Source organism: Chenopodium album, chromosome 20 (genome assembly GCF_948465745.1).
Source record: "Chenopodium album chromosome 20, dcCheAlbu1.1, whole genome shotgun sequence".
Lineage (NCBI taxonomy): Eukaryota > Viridiplantae > Streptophyta > Magnoliopsida > Caryophyllales > Amaranthaceae > Chenopodium > Chenopodium album.
In genome coordinates, this window is record NC_137853.1 from 30,912,813 (window position 1) to 30,931,623 (window position 18,811).

The window sequence follows — 18,811 nt, forward strand, 5'->3', positions numbered from 1 at the left end:
ATTAAAAAGAATGGTTTAGGATCGCAGAACGTTTTGAATTATTCAACATCCCTATCGACTTACTTTAACTAGCGTTTTCGAAACATACGTTTCTCCAAACTCAATCAAAGTGGGGGCTTTTGTTGACACCTGGTTGTGTCTCCCCAAAAACCAAACCCAGTGATGAGTACCTTTCACGTCTTTGATTAACGAGTTCGGTAAAAAGTTGAAGTGTCCTGTGAAATTTTCTTAAGCCTTGACCTTATTTCTATCCTTACCTAAAATGGTTTAATCCAAAATCGTTTATTTCGTGCCTTTAAACCCAAAATCATTCATTTTGTGTCTTTAAAAATCATTAATTTCGTGTCCTCTTTATAAAAATCGTCCAAACCAGTCTATTTTAGTCTATAATCTTGGTACAATTATTGTTTAGTTGGATGGGGGGTGAAAAGAGCTTTCCAACGATATATTATGAGCCCAAATCCGACTTATAATGAATAAGTTACGGCCCAATGATCATGTGGAGGGTCCATTTACCTTAATCCCATTCCTAAACCCATCAGGATTTATTATAAGCTTCTAGAATCCTCTAGAAGGTTCTAATTTATCCTGTTTTCGAAAAGATAAAGATTTAAGAATTTTACATCGGATAAAACATTTGTTTTCCAATGATCCTAGTCCCGGTCAAAATAGAATACGTACGGGTATTTGGTTAACCCAATCCGATTGGGAATTGAACTCCGTACGAACTCTATCTTTTTCAAAACCATCGCTGAGCCACAGCTCCATCGCGCCGCGATAGGCTCATCGCGCCGCGAGCGACCTGTCGCGCCGCGATGAGACCTGTTTTACTTTGATTTGAATTCTGACTCTTTTCTTATCCTTTGACCCTCTTTTTTCCTATAAATAGAGGTCGTATCACCCCGTTGTCAATCATCAACAAGCTTGATCAATACCAATAACCAACAATCTTCATAAATACCCTCTCTAATATTCTCTCTCTCTCTCTTCTTCATGTTCTTAGCCTAGCCTAAACACATTCCTAAACACATCCTTTATACTCTCCTCGATCAAACACCATACTTCCTTTGCGAGATTCGAATACTCCTAGCCATCCTCGACGTTGCCTTCGACCTCAACGTGAAAGGTTGATAGTTCTGAGGGTTTGGTCCCAAATCTCTATTTCAATTATTATTTGATTTATTTGCTTTGTTGATTTAATCTTTCTTAAAGTTACTAACGTGTTTATTATATTAATAGCAAGAAAGCCGACGCATCAAGGTGAATAAATCTACTATCTTTATTCTTTGATTTTGGAGTAGAAATCATGTTTAGAATATTATTTTAATTCCTAGTATCATATTAGGATGTTATTTTGATTTCTAGTATCATGTTTAGGTTAATGCTTTGATCATGATTATTATTAGCGACATGCTAGGATTCGTTATTAATCCGTTTAGTATCATGCTTAGGATCTTGCTAACAATATTTTGATGATATTATTATGTTAATGATTGTTGTGTCAATTAATTATATGTGGCTTGATTGTTCATGATCTATTGCTATTGCTTGATCACGCCCCTTTTCGCAAGTTTAAAGGAAATTTTTACTTGAAATCACGCCTAATAAGATAATTAATAATTTTATTTTAGGCTCATATGATTTTAATTCAAGTGATCACCAATAATAGATTTTATTGTGCAATAATAATCAACCAACATAGATTAAACAGGTTTAGGGCTAACTTGATGTATGTATGATGATCAGAAAGCACACATGAATATCATAAGGATTGAGTAGAGGCTGATTTAGGGCGGGTTCAATCTCTTTTAGGTTGGATTCGTACCATCATCCCCGAATATTCAGTCATGGTTCCAGACCACTATGGAGTTAGCGATCTCCGTGATCGTGAATGGGGTGTAACCTTCGCACCTGTGAACGGTTTACAAGTTCCTAAAACTTGTTGGCGACTCTTCTATTTCTAGCTTCCTTCCCTTGGAGCGCCGCCATGCCTAAATGCATGAACATAGTGGGGATCAAAAGGTTGAGTTTGAAAAATTCCCTACAATACTCTTTCTTCCTCATAAAGTCTCGCTGTTAAAAGACTTTAGACACTTTCTTGGAGATTTCTGAGGCCACCAAAGGAGGAAAAGATGGCTTTGCTTGTTCATAAATCAGATCAACGGCACAAGCCTTACAAGTTACATAAAGATCCTCCCAAGTAACAAGATCATTGTTTCCTGGGACCTGGACTAGATTCATTAGTTGTAAGGATAGTTTGATCTGAATCCCTGACAATGTTTGTAATTTTATTCTCTTACATAAAGAGAGGATTTCTTCAAGTATTCCAGTTTCAGGACGAGTAGCCACCAGAGCTATATGTAAAATTGGACAACAACCAGGTAAAGACTCAATAAGTGCGGTCTAAATCATGAAAATTGATTAACAAAGGCTAAACACTTACTTTCGTCTGATGTTTTGTCCAATGGGACCCCACCAGATTCCGGTTCTTTGTCATAACAGGCCATTGCTATAAGAAGCAAGCGATGTTAGACATAAATTTCTAGATAGAAAGAAAAACACAAGAATCCTACTTACCAAAGTCTAAAGATTCGTTATTCCCTGTCTGAACCTCCCTACAAGGACTTTGTTCATTACGAGTACCATTAAACTCTCCCTGTTGAGTCAAGGTCTGAGTAGTTTGAGTTTCGGCGCCTTCAACTTTCTCTTCTTCCACATTATCAACTAGAATCATTGTTGTATCATCCTGAACCACTACAAGTTGATGATCATCTTTGGACGATTCTTTAAGAGTTGGCGATGGTGAATTTGAGGCTAAGGGGGCATCAACATCGATAGACGGAGATGGTGTATGAGTAACATTTGCTAAAATAGGGTCTGGATTTACAGTCTAAACAGAAGAAGTAGAAGAAGGATTCCCTTCTTGAAAAGTACTAGGTGACACAGTCTTTGATACAAGGACCTCAGATAACTTCGACTTATTATGATGAAGTTCGGATTCGTCATCCACATTGTCACTAACACCTAGAACACCTAGGTCACTACCACTACCAGATGAAGAACCATCAATTGCTTGCTCTCCATGAGAAGCAGGTTCAACATCTCGATCCTAAGAGGAATCATCTTCCTGCTTCCTCTTCTTATCAACTCGATGGTATGTTTGGGAAGAGACCTGAGGAACACGTGAAGGTGATTTCTCCAAAGAAAACTGACTCGAAGGAGCAGTTTTCTCTAAGGGACCTGGTGGGTTTGTTTTGCATTCATTTTCTTCTTCATCACTTTCAATCGAAACAGGGTTGGATGGAGTGGTTTTCTCTGGAGATTTCCATTTTCTCTGGAGATTTCCGTTTTCTCTTACCGTTAGGAGCTAGTCCTAACACAAAGGAAAGAAAGTGAGTAACAAAGTATAAGAAGCTTAGATGAGTTAAGAGTTAGAGCACTTACTGGCAAAAGGAATATTAGTATCTCCTAGCTCTTGCTTCATCTTTAATGTAGATTGCACTTTGGCACTAGGACTTGACATGGGGAAGTTCCTATGCCTGTTGCTCCTTGATTTCTGAATAGAACGCGGAATTGAATTAGAATACAACTTTTTCAAACCAACTCTGCTGGTGTGGAAGTAAGTAACGCTTGTGTAAGAATCATTTATGGAAATAGGTTGATAATTGAAGTCTGCAGCTACAGGTGATGAACAGTCAATCTGATGTTGTGCTCCTTTGCTCTTCATCTTGACTGAAGACACAACAGTCTTCAATTCCTACCTGAAAAATAGATTATAAGTGGAAATAAAAAATGAAATTGAAATAACCCGATGAAGAAGTAACGGTACCACTACATGAAGGGAATGGTGTCCTTTGAACAAGTGCATTATTCCCATAGAGGATTCGGAATTAATTAGGAAAGCTAATTATTTAGTGAGGTTAAGTGATCGGAATGCCTAGCTGGAGGCCGCTTCCGATTAGTAATATTAATGTATAATTAATATTACAGCTTGCACTTGACTGAACCCTTCGGGTCACACCCAATCGTGTAACCGAACCATGGCGACGAATTAATCCGGAGGATTAAATAAGTCGATAGAGATTTTAAGAACTAAGACGTTGGATTCCGAGCTTAGAGCGTCGAAGCCGAGCGTTGAACGTCGATTCGAATTTAGGAATCGACGAGACGAGAAATTAGTCAAACAACAAGTTAATGCTAAGCCGTAGCCTCGCATTGGCCTAGCCATGCGGGGGCTAAGCTAGCCAAGGCCACTAGCCGCAAGGCATGGCTGTGCCGCAAGCCCAGCATGCATGTGCGTGCTAAGCCTGCTGGCCGAGCATGCTTACGACTGGTGCGCCCAGCCGCTCGCACGCAAGTACCAGCACACATCAATGCGTGGCTGGGCTGGTAAACCTTGCCGCAAGCAAGCAGCAGCCTGCCAGCGCGCAAGGGCCTGGCTAGCGATAGCAGCGCCTAGCAGCACACAGCGGCTCGCATTGATGCGTGGCCTGCTGATGCGGGCTACTGCTGCGTGGGCCGGCTGGCAGGCCCAGCCAAGGCACCAGGCACCAGCAAGGCAGCCTTGGTGGCCAAGGCAGCCCGCCAGCTGGCACTACCTTAGTGGAGTCGGTTTGTTGGAAGGGTTTGCCTTGGGGAGCAAGGGAGGTGTGGTCCTCCCTTGTGGTTCTCGCCTACTCCCTTTCTCTCCTTATGATACTTGTTGTTTGATGATTGAATTGTTATTTAATTTAATTTATAATTAAATTAATTCATTCATTTTCACATTTCACCAACTCTCCCACATGGAAATTTGATGGAAACTTTTTGGAGCATTTCCCTATAAATACCCACCTTGGGTAATGGGAATACTCACTTGAGTAGAACCCAAAAGGAATCTCCCAAAGAGTGAGAAAACCTTAAGTTCATAAAACTCTAATAATTTTGGTCTAGCCCCGTCTAAGCTACGGGGTAGGGGTCAGTTCGGTGATCGAGTGTGTAAGACGTTGGAGGTCTTGCATTTGCGGGGCTTGAAGTTTTCCAAGTCCGAGCTCGAGTAACGCGCGAAGCACGCTTCAAGGGTGATTCTTTCTCTCTCTTCTCTTTATGTGTTTATGTTTTCCTTAATTGCATGCTATTTAGTTATGTTGTAATTATTATGCATGCGATCCATTTTGTGGGTTTTGTTTTCGCGTGGTGTCAGACACCGCGAAACCCAACAGCGGTATAAGAGCCTCCTGCATTTAATTTTTACAACTAAAAATTAATTAAGGTGATTTAAATGGATTTAAATTTCTAGATTAGCAACCTAATTAGATTAGGACCTCGGTTTTAATTGGATTAAAATCGTATTATTGCTAATTATGACTACGAACCTAGATTTCGACTCAAAAATAGTGAATTTTTGGTGGAATCGATGTTCTAAATCAACCTTTACCCACAAAGTGCTTAAAAAATGGCTTCCAGAGTCCAAAATCTGCCCAGAAAGTGGTTTTTCGAGGGGTTTTTCGTTTGGAACGAAAAATTTTAAATCTTTAAACCTTGATTAATTATGGCATGCAATTGTTGGATTATGTGTTTGATTATACCATTAATCTTCTGCAATTTTACTCCTTATTAAGCATGTTTATGTGGTAAATTGGTTGCTTAATTTGGAGAGCTCTTAATTTCACATAAACTTGGAATTTCACATTCTTGCAAATAAATTGCTTTTAGTGTGAAAAGTTTATGGTGAATATGATTTTTGAAGCCCTTAAAATGTTAAAGATTCAATCTTTAATAATTTAAATGGTTGAATCTTAACTTGCTAAAATCCATAATGAACAAATTTTAGTTTTAATCATTTGGGAAGTTGATTAAAATCTTAAATGTTCATAGTTGTGCTTGAAATATTATTACTCTTCATATTGGAAGATTGTAATGTTCAAAAGTGCATGAGTAAATATTGGATAAATTATTTCATTGGATGATTGATTATTTATTCAACTAATTTTGTTAAATCTCATTATTAATTTATGTTGGTTAAATTAATTATGAGACTAGCCCTCAAATTTTGTTGCATCAAGTTGAGCCAAAAATAATTAAAAGAATGGTTCTTAAATTAATTTTGGTTTGTGTACTAAAATTGAATTTAATTAAGTTGGACTTGTTTTAATTTCAAAATTGCTCAATATTAGTTCTAAAATCAATTTAGAATTAATTTTAAAGTCACACAAAATATCGGAATAAAATTCCGAAGCACGAGCACAAATAATCGAAGCTTTGAGCTTCGAGCACCAAGCTCGGCTAGCATGGGCTGCTAGCACAACCCGGCATGTTGCTACCGAGGCTTGGTGCCTGAGTGTCTGCGTGCAAGTGTGGTTGCGAGCTGATGCGTGGGATGGTGCGGCAAGGCTGCCCGCAAGCACTACCAAGCAGCGCCCAGCCCGCAAAGGCCAGGGTTGCTAGGCTGCATGCATTGCGAGCGCTAGCAGGCACAGCAGCACGCTGCCAACACCAGTAGCGTGCACGCATGCGAAGCATGCTGCGAGGCTGTTGGTGCCAGCAGGTGCCCCGTGCGCTGCTAGCTGTGCGTGCCAGCACCCGCACGCAATTTTTTGGCTAGGGTGCCTAGCAACCCTAGCCCTATGGCTTGGATGCTAGGCACTCGGCCTTGGGGGCTTGTTATTTTGCGGTTTTAAGTAAAAAGAGGCTAGTCCTCAGTTTTTCACATACTTGCAAAAATATTTTTTGACAAAATTTTGATTGATCAGCTTAATTAATTTTAATTGGATTAATTTTAATTAAGTTGAATGTGGAATTTAGTGGGAGCTTCATTAATCGTTTTGAGCTTTATTAAGCCTTGTTTGTGCTTTTGTTATTGCGTTAGTTCACATAATTGGATAAACAACTTGACTAGTTTTAATTAGGCGTGTTAATCGGATTAACCACCTAAGTTAGTAACTAGTATGCGCTCGTTTTGATACAATGTTTTATATTGTTTGAATTATTTGTAAAAAGCATGGGCCATTTGAAGGAATTATGTCTTCGATAAGTGATGAGTGTCATTTATGGCACTCATATGGTAGCATTTTAGGACGTTTTTCCTCTATTTTGTAGCTTTTCTCTTTAAATAATACCTTAGTTTCGTTCATTTATTATTTAGTTTCTTCGTTTCCTTTATTTTGTGATTTCTTGCATTTTAAGGGTATTTTCGTCCTTTCTACTTTACTCGCTCTACTCTCTTTTATTGTAGGCTTTGCTCGGGGCTCGGGATCTACTTTGGAAGGTTCCCCAAGTCTTTTGGATGCTCGGGATAAGGCCTCATCTCATTTGGTTGGCTAGAGTGCAAGATAAGAAGCAAGCTCCTACTCTTGGCTTTAGCGCTCTCGTGCATCACCATCATCGCATGCCTTGGTCATGAACACGCAAAAATGGAGTTTTTTTGGGCTGCCCTTCTCGTGAGCATCACATGAGAGCGTCGACTATAGGGATGCATGAGCGCGTTGGGATCGGAGCATAGCACAAAGGGGCCACGAGCTGCAGCAGGGGTCGTGCGCGCAGACCCCTCTGTGCGTGCGCACGGGGCTGCTGTGCGTGCGCACCATGCCCCTTCGTTCCCCTTTGTTTCTCTTGCTATATATATACCTTTGACTTTCCCTTTTAGGGGGTGACGTTAATTCTCTAGTACAAAGAGAGATTTCCAGATTTAGTAGAGAGAAAGTAGAGAGAGAAACACTTGAACACTTGATTTGTACTTCAATTACTTCATTCAAGCTTGGATTTCTTCCTTTATCAATGATAATTAGTGAGATTTTCTTCCTTTAATTCTTCTCTATTGCTTGATTTGCTTGATTCATATATGATTGTTTGATTGTTGATCTTTTGGTTTAAAAGTTTGATTGATTTGAATTTCTACTTGATTTAGTTTAAAATGATGATAATTGTGATTCATTTAGTTTCGTTCTTCGATCTTAATATGCTTAGAGAGTAGACTACTTGCTAGGGAAATGGTGAAGCTTGCATGAGTCATGATTATTGCTAGTTGATGAAGGTTGATTAATTTGAATGTTGTGATTAAATTGGTTGATAGAATTGTGCATGTGATTGGATTGATAAGGAGTGATCAACCTTGATGTTCAAGCTAGATTGCATTGTAATTTCTAATGACATGAACCCTTGATTTAGAAATTGCTTTAATCGATTGAATTTGATTTGTGATTCTTCTTACTAGTCATCCATAGTGAACCCTAGTTTGACTTCTAGAAGATAGCCTATTTGAATCCTCTTGATTGCAATTGCTATTTTCCTTTACAATATTTGAATTGATTGAACTTTCCTCAATTGGCATGATTATCATAATTGTTTGTGGATCCTAAATCCCTAGCGTTTTTAAATATCGATTTTACCTTGTTTACTCAATAGTTTGATTTCACTCTCCCTCACTCCTTTCGAAATAGCTTAGCGAAAGTCTATAGCATCTAACCCTCCATTCCTAGTGGTTCAACCTTTTAGCTTACCATTATACTAGTATTTTGGTTAGTTGATTGATTACAAATATTGTTTGACCATAGGGAAGATTAGTCAAGACAACGACCTAGTTTTCCCCATGTAAAAATGGCGCCGTTGCCGGGGAATGGCGTAGTTGTTTGCTATAGTTGTTGAGTCTATTTCATTCTATTTGAAAAAAATACAAAAAGATTTTTCCCTTTTTAGGCTACATTTGTAGCCGTGCTACTAGTAGTTTCTTTTGAGATTGTATGCATAGAGCACGTGGTCGTTCTCTTGTGCCTTTTGATCCGGAAATTGAGAGGACAATTGCGAAGATAAGAGTTGCTAGAAGTTCTTTGAGTTCTAGCCCTCCAAGCGAAGAAGAACCACAAGAAGAAGAGCAAGCAAGCATGGGAGCTAATCCAAGAGTGGCATTGAAAGAATTGGGAATTCCGGGTGCATATAGGTTTGAGAGCGGGATTGCTCCACCTACTACTCCCGCAAATGACTTTGAGATTAGACCGGCGATAATCACTTTGATAGAGAGGCGGCAATTTAGTGGGGCCAAGCGTGAGAGTCCACTAAACCATCTCAAAGAGTTCGAAAAATATTGCAACACTATCAAGGTGAATGGAGTTTCTCAAGAATTTATCCGCCTCAAGCTTTTCCCCTTTTCTCTCATAGGACGTGCCTTGGAGTGGTTGGATAAGGAAGTCAAACCAAACTCATTGAGGACATGGGACGAAGTGACTAAGGAATTTCTATCTCGATTCTACTCCCAAAAGAAAACGGCGGAGGCTAGGTCTTTGATTCAAAGTTTCAAGCAACGTTCCAATGAGAGTCTTTATGAGGCATGGGAAAGGTACAAGGAGTACCAAAGAGAATGTCCACACCATGGGATTCCAACTTATCAAATCATTCAAATCTTCTATGGTGGCCTAAGCCCTCAAGGAAAATCTTGTCTTGATGCGGGAGCTGGAGGCCCCATTATGAATAGAACGGAGGAGGAAGTTCTGGACATAATTGAAGATGTAGTAAGGCACTACATGGATTGGCAAGAAGGTGAAAGGGAATCATCTAGCAAGAGTAGCTCTTCGGTGTACTCGGTTGATCACCTAAATGCCATCAACAATTTGTCCTCACAAATAACAAGCCTAGGGAAAGAAATGTCCTCGATCAAGGCGAAGTTGGAGAGTTCTACCTCCCAATCTCCAAGTCATCCCTCCCAATTTAAGGGGAGAGGTACCTCTTCTAACCCTACTCCTCCTTCTTCTTCTAATAATATGCCTAGTGGTTGCTTGTTTTGTGATGTATGTGGTTCATATGATCATGATGCTTCTAATTGCCCTCATGCTTTCTCGGAAAATTGTGAAGATTTTGATAGTAATGAGAATGAACATGTGAACTATGTGTCTAATAACAATAATGGACAAAGATTTGATAATCAAAGGGGACAATGGAATAGGAATTATCACAACCAAGGTAATTTTGACAACTATAACCAAGGAGGTGGTTATAGGAACCAAGGGAATCAAGGTTCCCGAGGTAACTATAACAACCAAGGTTATAGTGGTCAAAATCAAGGCCAAGGTTATGGTAACCATAATCAAGGTTATGGTAATCATAATCAAAATTATGGTCAAAATCAAAATCGAGGTAATTGGAACAATCAAAATAGGGGAAATTATCAACAAAACAATGCTCAAAGGGGTCCCCCACCCGGATTTGTTCCAAAGACCCAAAATCAAGGTGATAATTCTTATGTTCAACCCTCCTCTTCTTCTAGGTCTAACTTGGAGGAAATCATTGAGAATCAAACCAAACTATTGAACACTTACATGGAGGTTAGTGATAAGAAATTCAATGAGATGATGACACACAATAAGATGCTTGAAAACCAAATTTCTCAACTAGACAATGCCTTGAAAGACCAAGCAAGCCCTTCTTCTTTACCTTCCCAAGGCCTAGATCCTAAGAGACCCGTCAATGCTATTGTTACAAGGAGTGGTAGGGTTCTTGAGGATAATTTGCTTAGGAAGAGTAAGGCCAAGGAGGTTTCCAAGGAGGTTTTGGTTGAGGATGAGGGAGGTGATGCATCTTTGAGTGAGGTAGTGGTAGAGACACCTAGTGAGGTGAGAGTAGAGAAGGACGTTGTGAGACCCAAGCTTCCCTATCCCCAAAAGTTCATGAGACACAAATTGGATGAACAATTTGGGAAATTCATTGAGATGCTCAAGCAACTTCATCTTTCTCTACCCTTTACCGATGTCATTAACCAAATGCCAAACTATGCGAGATTCCTTAAAGACATTTTGAGTGGAAAAAGAACTTGTGATGTTGTTGAGACGGTCAACTTGACCGAGAATTGTAGTGCAATCATCATGAACAAGATGCCACCTAAGTTGAAAGATCCCGGAAACTTTTCTATCCCTTGTGCTATTTACAAGATGCAAATTGATAATGCCTTATGTGACTTAGGAGCTAGTGTTAGCTTAATTCCATATTCGGTTTATCAAAGACTTGAGTTAGGGGAACTTTTGCCTACCAACATTACCTTGCAATTAGCCGATAGGTCAATCAAGTCTCCAAAGGGTAAGGTAGAAGATGTTCCTTTGAGGGTAGGGAAGTTTGTGATTCCGGTAGATTTTGTGGTTCTTGAAATGGATGAAGATGCTAACATTCCTATCATACTTGGTAGACCTTTTCTTGCTACTTCGGGTGCCATGATTGATGTTAAGAGTGCTAAAATTTCACTTAAGGTAGGCGATGAGGTCATTGAATTTGATTTGAATGAAAGCATGAAGTATCCATATTCTTCTTTAGAAAATTGCATGATGATTGACTCTCTTGATCATGTTGTGTCTTCTATGCATGAGCACTTGCTCACCTCTAATGATGCTCTTGAGAATGTCTTGTTGAATAAGGAAAAGATAGGTGCTCCTAGCAAGGAGATGGCTTTGTATGAGGATTTGCTAAATGGAAGCATTGAAGAAGTGGATGAGCAAATGTGCATGAGGATCTCTAGCCAAGAAGCGTTGCAAGTTGCTACAACGAATGAAGGTAAAGGTGTTCCATTGGTTGAGCTAAAACCTCTTCCATCACACCTTAGGTATGAATTCTTAGGTCCTAACTCTACTTTTCCCGTGATTGTTAGTTCCTCCTTGAGTGAGAGTCAAGCTCAAGTGTTGTGTGGTGTATTGAGAAAGCACCAAAGTGCTTTAGGCTATACCACTGATGACCTCAAGGGTATAAGCCCCGCTTTATGTATGAACCATATCACTCTTAAGGATGGCGCCTCACCTAGCATCGAAAGACAACGTAAGCTACACCCTCAAATGGGGGAAGTAGTTAAGAAGGAAATCACCAAGCTATTAAATGCGGGAATTATATTCCCCATTTCTAGCTCAAGGTGGGTTTCTCCGGTCCACGTTGTTCCAAAGAAAGGAGGCATGACCGTTGTGGAGAATGAGAGAGGTGAGCTCATTCCTACAAGGACGGTCACGGGATGGAGGATGTGCATAGACTATAGACGTCTAAACACATCCACCAAGAAGGACCATTTCCCCCTTCCCTTCATCGATCAAATGCTTGAAAGGCTAACAAGGCATAAGTTCTATTGTTTTCTCGATGGTTATTCGGGGTTTTTCCAAATTCCCATCCACCCGGATGACCAAGAGAAAACAACATTTACTTGCCCATATGGAACATTTGCTTATAGGAGAATGTCATTTGGGCTTTGCAACGCCCCCGCCACCTTTCAACGATGTATGATGAGTATATTCGGAGATATGTTGGAAGATGAAATGGAAGTCTTTATGGACGATTTTTCGGTGGGTGGTGTTTCATTTGAAGCTTGTCTTGCGAACCTTGATAAATGTTTGAGTCGTTGTGAAAAAGTGAACTTAGTATTGAATTGGGAGAAATGTCATTTCATGGTTGAGGAAGGCATAGTCCTTGGCCATAAGATCTCTCACAAGGGTATTGAGGTGGACAAAGCAAAGATTGAGGTCATTGAAAAGCTACCACCTCCGGTCAATGTGAAGGGTGTGAGGTCTTTCCTAGGGCATGCCGGGTTCTATAGGAGATTCATAAAAGATTTCTCTCTTATAGCAAAGCCCCTCAACGATCTTCTCCAAAAAGATGCCGAGTTCATTTTTTATGATAGATGCTTGGAAGCCTATACCAAATTGAAGAATGCTTTGATCTCTACCCCTATTGTTCAAGCTCCAAAATGGGAGTTGCCATTTGAGTTGATGTGTGATGCAAGTGATTCGGCAATTGGGGGTGTTTTGGGTCAAAGAGTTGAGAAGAGGCTTCATGTGATCTATTATATGTCCAAGACTCTAAATAGTGCTCAACGGAATTACACAACAACGGAGAAAGAATTTTTGGCTATAGTTCATGCATTTGAGAAGTTCCGTTGTTACTTGTTGGGTTCCAAAACCATTGTTTTTACGGATCATGCGGCTCTCAAATACCTTTTTGCCAAAAAGGAATCAAAGCCTAGGTTGATCCGTTGGGTGCTTGAAATTCAAACTTTTGATATAGAGATAAGAGATAAGAAAGGAGCGAAAAATGTTGTGGCGGACCATCTTTCTCGCCTTGAGGATTCTCAAATCCAAGATGATGGTTCTCCTATTGAGGATAGAATGCTTGATGATTCTTTGTATGCTATTGATGTGAAGGAGCTCCCTTGGTTTGCCGACTTGGTTAATTTTCTTGCATGTGGGGAATTTCCACCTTCATTCTCTAAAAATCAAAGAAAGAACCTCAAGAGAGAGGCTAGACATTATTTGTGGGATGATCCCGTTTTGTACAAACGTGGGGTTGATGGCTTGCTAAGGCGTTGTGTCCCCAATGAAGAAGTGCCAAGCGTTTTGAAGATGTGCCACTCGGATCCTAGTGGTGGTCATATGGGTGTTTCTAAAACCGCTTCTAAGATTCTTCAATGTGGATTATGGTGGCCACATCTCTTCAAGGATACATGGGGTTTTGTCAAGTCATGTGATAGATGTCAAAGAACCGGAAACATCTCAAAGAGGAATGAGATGCCTCAACAACCTATCCTTAAGGTGGAAGTATTTGATGTGTGGGGAATCGATTTTATGGGACCATTTCCTTCGTCTTTTGGGAATCAATACATACTTGTGGCGGTGGACTATGTGTCAAAGTGGGTTGAAGCCATTGCCTCCCCAACAAATGACCACAAGGTGGTAATGAAATTGTTCAAAAAGATTATTTTCCCAAGATTTGGCATTCCCAAGGCGGTGATAAGTAATAATGGTTCGCATTTCGTGCACAATGCTTTTCAAAGAATGTTGAGGAAGCATGGAGTTCATCAACGTTTTGGTCTCCCATATCATCCTCAAACAAGTGGACAAGTTGAGGTTTACAATCGTCAAATCAAGTTAATTCTTGAGAAGACGGTTGCAAGGAATAGGAAGGATTGGGCGGACAAGTTGGATGATGCTCTTTGGGCCTATAGAACGGCTTTCAAGACACCTATCGGCACTACTCCGTATCGTCTTGTCTTTGGCAAATCATGCCATCTTCCGGTGGAACTTGAGCACCGTGCTCTTTGGGCTATCAAGAACATCAATTTTTTATTTGGTAAGTGCGGGAGAGCAAAGGTGGTTGGATCTTCATGAGTTATAGGAGCTTAGACTTGATGCATATGATTGTGCTAGCACCTACAAAGCTCGTTCAAAGGAAGCTCATGACAAGCTTGTTGAGAAAAAGGAGTTTTGTGTTGGTGATAAGGTCCTCCTCTACAATTCCAAGATGAAGTTATTCCCCGGAAAACTCATGTCTAGATGGAGTGGTCCTTTCATGGTGCAGAGTGTTTTTCCTCATGGTGTAGTGGAAATTTCTTCATTGGATTCCTCATCTTCTTTCAAAGTAAATGGACATCGGCTCAAGAAATATTTTGATGGAGTTTTTATCGGTCTTGTTCACAAGATGATTCTCGACAAACCACCTTGAATAGGTGGAAGACGTCGAGCTAACGACGTTAAACAAGCGCTTCCCGGGAGGCAACCCGATTTTCTAACTCTTTTTCTTATTTTTCATCCTTTTATTTCTCTTGGAATTTTGGTCTATTTCCTTAATTTTCTTTATTTTCTTAATTGTAGGTACAATTGGATTATTTGGATTTTGATTTCCAACAATTTTGGTGTCACTTGAGAGATTAGAGTGATTGCATATTGAGTTAGAAGTGGAGATGTGGTGGGTGAACAGGGACGCTCTCATGGTTGCGCTCTCGTGGACTGGGATGATGAACAAGTGCATTATTGCACTTTTTGGGCTGCCTTGCTCGTGGCCATCACACGATCCTTACTCACGAAAGCACCGTTGAGCGCGCACCCTCACTCGCACAGCCAGCCGCATCACCCTCGCACTCGCACGCATCAGCATCACCCTCATCCTCGCGCTCATGCACCACCCTCGTACCCAACTGTGCGCACGCACGCAAGGGTCTGCGCGCACGCACAGCGAAGGCAGCCCTCCCCCTCACTTACTTCCCCCTTTCCTCGCCCATCACACGCACACACCAGCACTCTAATTTCTCTCTCCCCGATTTTTCCCCTCTTATCCCCTTTCCTTTTTCTTTCATTTTTCTTGATTGAAATTGTTTCATTTACTCATAAAATTCATCTTCACATTATCCAAACACAAATTACAATTTTCAATTTCACTTTTCATTTTCGAAAAATCTGAAATTTTTAGCCAAAATTTTCGGTTTTCTTTTGCGAAATTCGAATTTGTGGGTTTTTGTTTGTGGTGTTGGAACTAGCATTTGGGTGTTTTAATTGGCTAATTACCTTTAGTTCTTCCATTTTCAAGGGTTTTTATGCTTTACTGAGGTATGATTTCTTCATTCTTATTCATCTTCTTCCTCATTTTGAAGCTTGAAACCCTAGGTTGGGCATTCATGGTAGACCTCCTTTGTTAGTTCTTTTTGCTATTATTTTGTGTTATATGATGATATTTGATGATAATTTGAAGCTTTTTCATATTGAAATTGTTTAGTTTGCTAGAATTTTGACACCACCATTGTTGGACATCTTTCTCTCTCATGGGTATTGTTCTTAGTAGCATTATTTCTTTGTAATCTCACTATCTTGGTCAATTTTGCCTATGATGTTCATGAATTTGTGCTTCTTTGATTAACTTTTCCCATTGACCTTTGTATTGGTTGCTTCTTAGTCCTTATTGCCTATTTCTATGTTGCTCCTATACTAGTCATGGCATTAGTTCATTATGATAATTCATGGATCATCTATTTTGGGGTCGTTTTTGTGCTTCAATTTCTTTAGCTATTCATGGTGATAATTTGGTGATTGTCTTATTTCTTATACACATGTTTGTATTTGTTTACCATTCACGATGAATTGCTTATGCTTGCCTTTACTCTTTGTAGATGGTTCCTTTGCGCCGCAACAAGAGGGCTCGCACCACTTCTAAATCAACCCCATCCCGGCAAGTTGTTCCACCTCCTCCCGAGGTGGTTGAAACTTATGGCATTGAGTTTACAAAGGAGTTACATTGGGAAAGATTTATTCAATTGTTGAAGCGAAAGCTCAAGTCTACTCGATTCTACGATCAAGCAACAACAACAAAATTGGGTATTGATGAGGATGTTCGGCTTCTAGCAAAGAACTTGCGGCTATTGGATTTTTTAGGTCTTAATGCGCCGACTTATGCACGCTTGACCTTTGAATTTCTCTCTTCTTTCGAGGTGATAAGATTCAACGATGGTGATTCTTCAAGGATCCTCTCATTTCAACTTTTCAACAATGATCATCGTATTCCGGAGTCTCAATTCGGTGCCTACTTTCGGTTTCCTTCCGCCGCAGAGGAGGATCATATTGTGTACCCGGCCTATCATACGATGCATGCCGATCATAGTTATAGAGAGCTCAAATGGTGGCGGCATATCTCCGTCGAAGACAAGTATGAGCCCCAATATTCTAACGCCGCTTCCATTATTCACCCGGCTTTGCGATATTTCAACCGCATTCTCACTTATGCCCTTTGCTCTAAGGACTCTTTGGGTGCTATCTCCCGAGAGGAGTTATGTTGGCTATGGATGGCCGATCATGAAGAGGGAGAACATGAGATAGTTGATTTCACCCAACATTTGATTAATCGTTTTCTTGATTTAAGGGATGGTGTTTCCCTTTCGGGTAGTATTCAACTTGGGGGCATGGTCACTATTCTTGCTCTTTGCATTGACGATTCTTACAAGCATTTGCTTAGTGAGCTTCAACCTATCGGTGATCCTCGTGAGAAGACCCCTTCCCATTTCCTCAACATGTATGCCCTCATCAACCAAAAGTTTCTAGAGCGCACCAAAAAGCCGGGCATTTACATTTGGAAGGTGTCTCGTGTCCGTGATTGGTTTGTGATCCCAAGTAGAGAGGCTACCGATCGTAAGACCACAAACAACTCTCTTCCTTGGAGAATCCCGGAATGGAGCATCGATCCTAGCCTTAGGAGGAAAAAGTCCAACTTCCGCATCAACCCCGACGACTCACCCCGTGAAGGCTTCCAAGACTTACCCCCGGATGAGCGGGGAGTTTCTTTCCTTTTATTTCTTTTATTTTTTTTTAACTTCATGAAGTTACTAACATTCTTTTGTGTAGATATTTCTCCTTTTCTTTCTTTTTGTCTCCCATTCTAGGTCCCTTGTTGGAGCATTTGGCGCATGACTTTGGTGAGATTACTTATTGTCACGCTTGTTCTTTCAAATCGGGATCGCTTGGTGAGACCTTTCTATTTTTCTCCTCTCTTTCACATTTCTTTTTATGTGCATAGTTTAGGTTTAAACTAGGAAGAGTTGAACGGTTCGAGGATGTTTGCCATCAACACCTTAGTGTGTTTGGGGTCATTGGCGTTGTAGCCAAATGACCACTTGTTTGTCGATTGGGTTATTATTTGATTTGGCTTGCATCCTTGTGTTTTCCTTTTCTTCTCTTTCTATCTTTTCTTCTTTTTCTTCTTCCTTTTTAAAAAAAATTAATAATAAATAAGAAAAAAGATGCCAAAATATTTTCTTTTGAGGCAAACTTTACTTTGTAATTTGTTTTTGCTTTTACTTTGGATTTAATACCTTTCGGACTTGCATTTTTGGATATTACCCTTCCTAAGTGATAATGGTTTGCACGGTTTGAGAATATGCTCGGTTGATTCTAGGATAGAGTATGCTAAGGTAGTTTGTTAAGAACTTTCCGGACCTTGAAGCCCTAGTCTACTTGTTTGTGGTAAGAAGGTGTTGCTTCCTATAGTGGATTTGATGCTAATAGTGAGTTATTGCTACAACCATGTGAGGTTTCACTTTTTCTTGCCTTCTACATATCTTGATTGTGCGGCACATGGATCCTTGACTATTGCTTACTTTATCTAGAACTTGACTTTTATCTCCCGAGATCGCGACCGAACCATTTAGGAAGGACAAAGGCATCTTTTCGGGGTGGTATTCTATTCTTTTTCTAGGATTAGATTTTATATTTTTGGTTTTTGGGTTTCCATTTGCCTCCTTGCTTCCCATTTGAGCCTTATACCCTCTTTTCTAGCCATATTACTTGCTTTTGAGCCCTTTGTTTCATTTTTGTTTCCATTCTTGGTTTTTGTGAAGCACTTGGTCCTTATTTTATTGGTAATTATGGTGTATAAGTTTGGTTCTTGGTTCTTTTGCTAAGCAAGATTGTGTTGTATATAATGTGTGAATAAAGGCAAATGCTAGTTGAAAAAGCCGTCCATAGTTAAAAGAGGCGAGGACAAAGCAATAATGTAAAAAAAAAACGGAAGAAAGCAAAAGCAAATGCTTTGAAAAAAAAAAATAATAATAATTATGAGACTAGCCCTCAAATTTTGTTGCATCAAGTTGAGCCAAAAATAATTAAAAGAATGGTTCTTAAATTAATTTTGGTTTGTGTACTAAAATTGAATTTAATTAAGTTGGACTTGTTTTAATTTCAAAATTGCTCAACATTACTTCTAAAATCAATTTAGAATTAATTTTAAAGTCACACAAAATATCGGAATAAAATTCCGAAGCACGAGCACAAATAATCGAAGCTTTGAGCTTCGAGCACCAAGCTCGGCTAGCATGGGCTGCTAGCACAGCCCGGCATGTTGCTACCGAGGCTTGGTGCCTGAGTGTCTGCGTGCAAGTGTGGTTGCGAGCTGATGCGTGGGATGGTGCGGCAAGGCTGCCCGCAAGCACTACCAAGAAGCGCCCAGCCCGCAAAGGCCAGGGTTGCTAGGCTGCATGCATTGCGAGCGCTAGCAGGCACAGCAGCACGCTGCCAACACCAGTAGCGTGCACGCATGCGAAGCATGCTGCGAGGCTGTTGGTGCC

At 40.2% G+C, this 18,811-nt stretch overlaps 1 long non-coding RNA gene across 2 annotated transcripts in view; it reads right to left on the minus strand.

Annotated features, from left to right (window-relative positions):
• Nucleotides 1-18,811, minus strand: part of LOC145597945 (uncharacterized) — a 90,569-nt gene that overhangs the window by 45,905 nt on the left and 25,853 nt on the right. The window contains exons 5-6 of one of the 2 annotated variants that reach the window (XR_014103463.1): nt 3,445-3,761; nt 1,828-3,373 (exon numbers count right to left, since the gene is read on the minus strand). The exons of the other annotated variant lie outside the window; for it this stretch is intronic. This is a non-coding gene — a long non-coding RNA (uncharacterized LOC145597945). Of the gene's footprint in view, nt 1-1,827; nt 3,374-3,444; nt 3,762-18,811 lie in introns of those variants that run through there. 2 annotated transcript variants of the gene reach the window in all.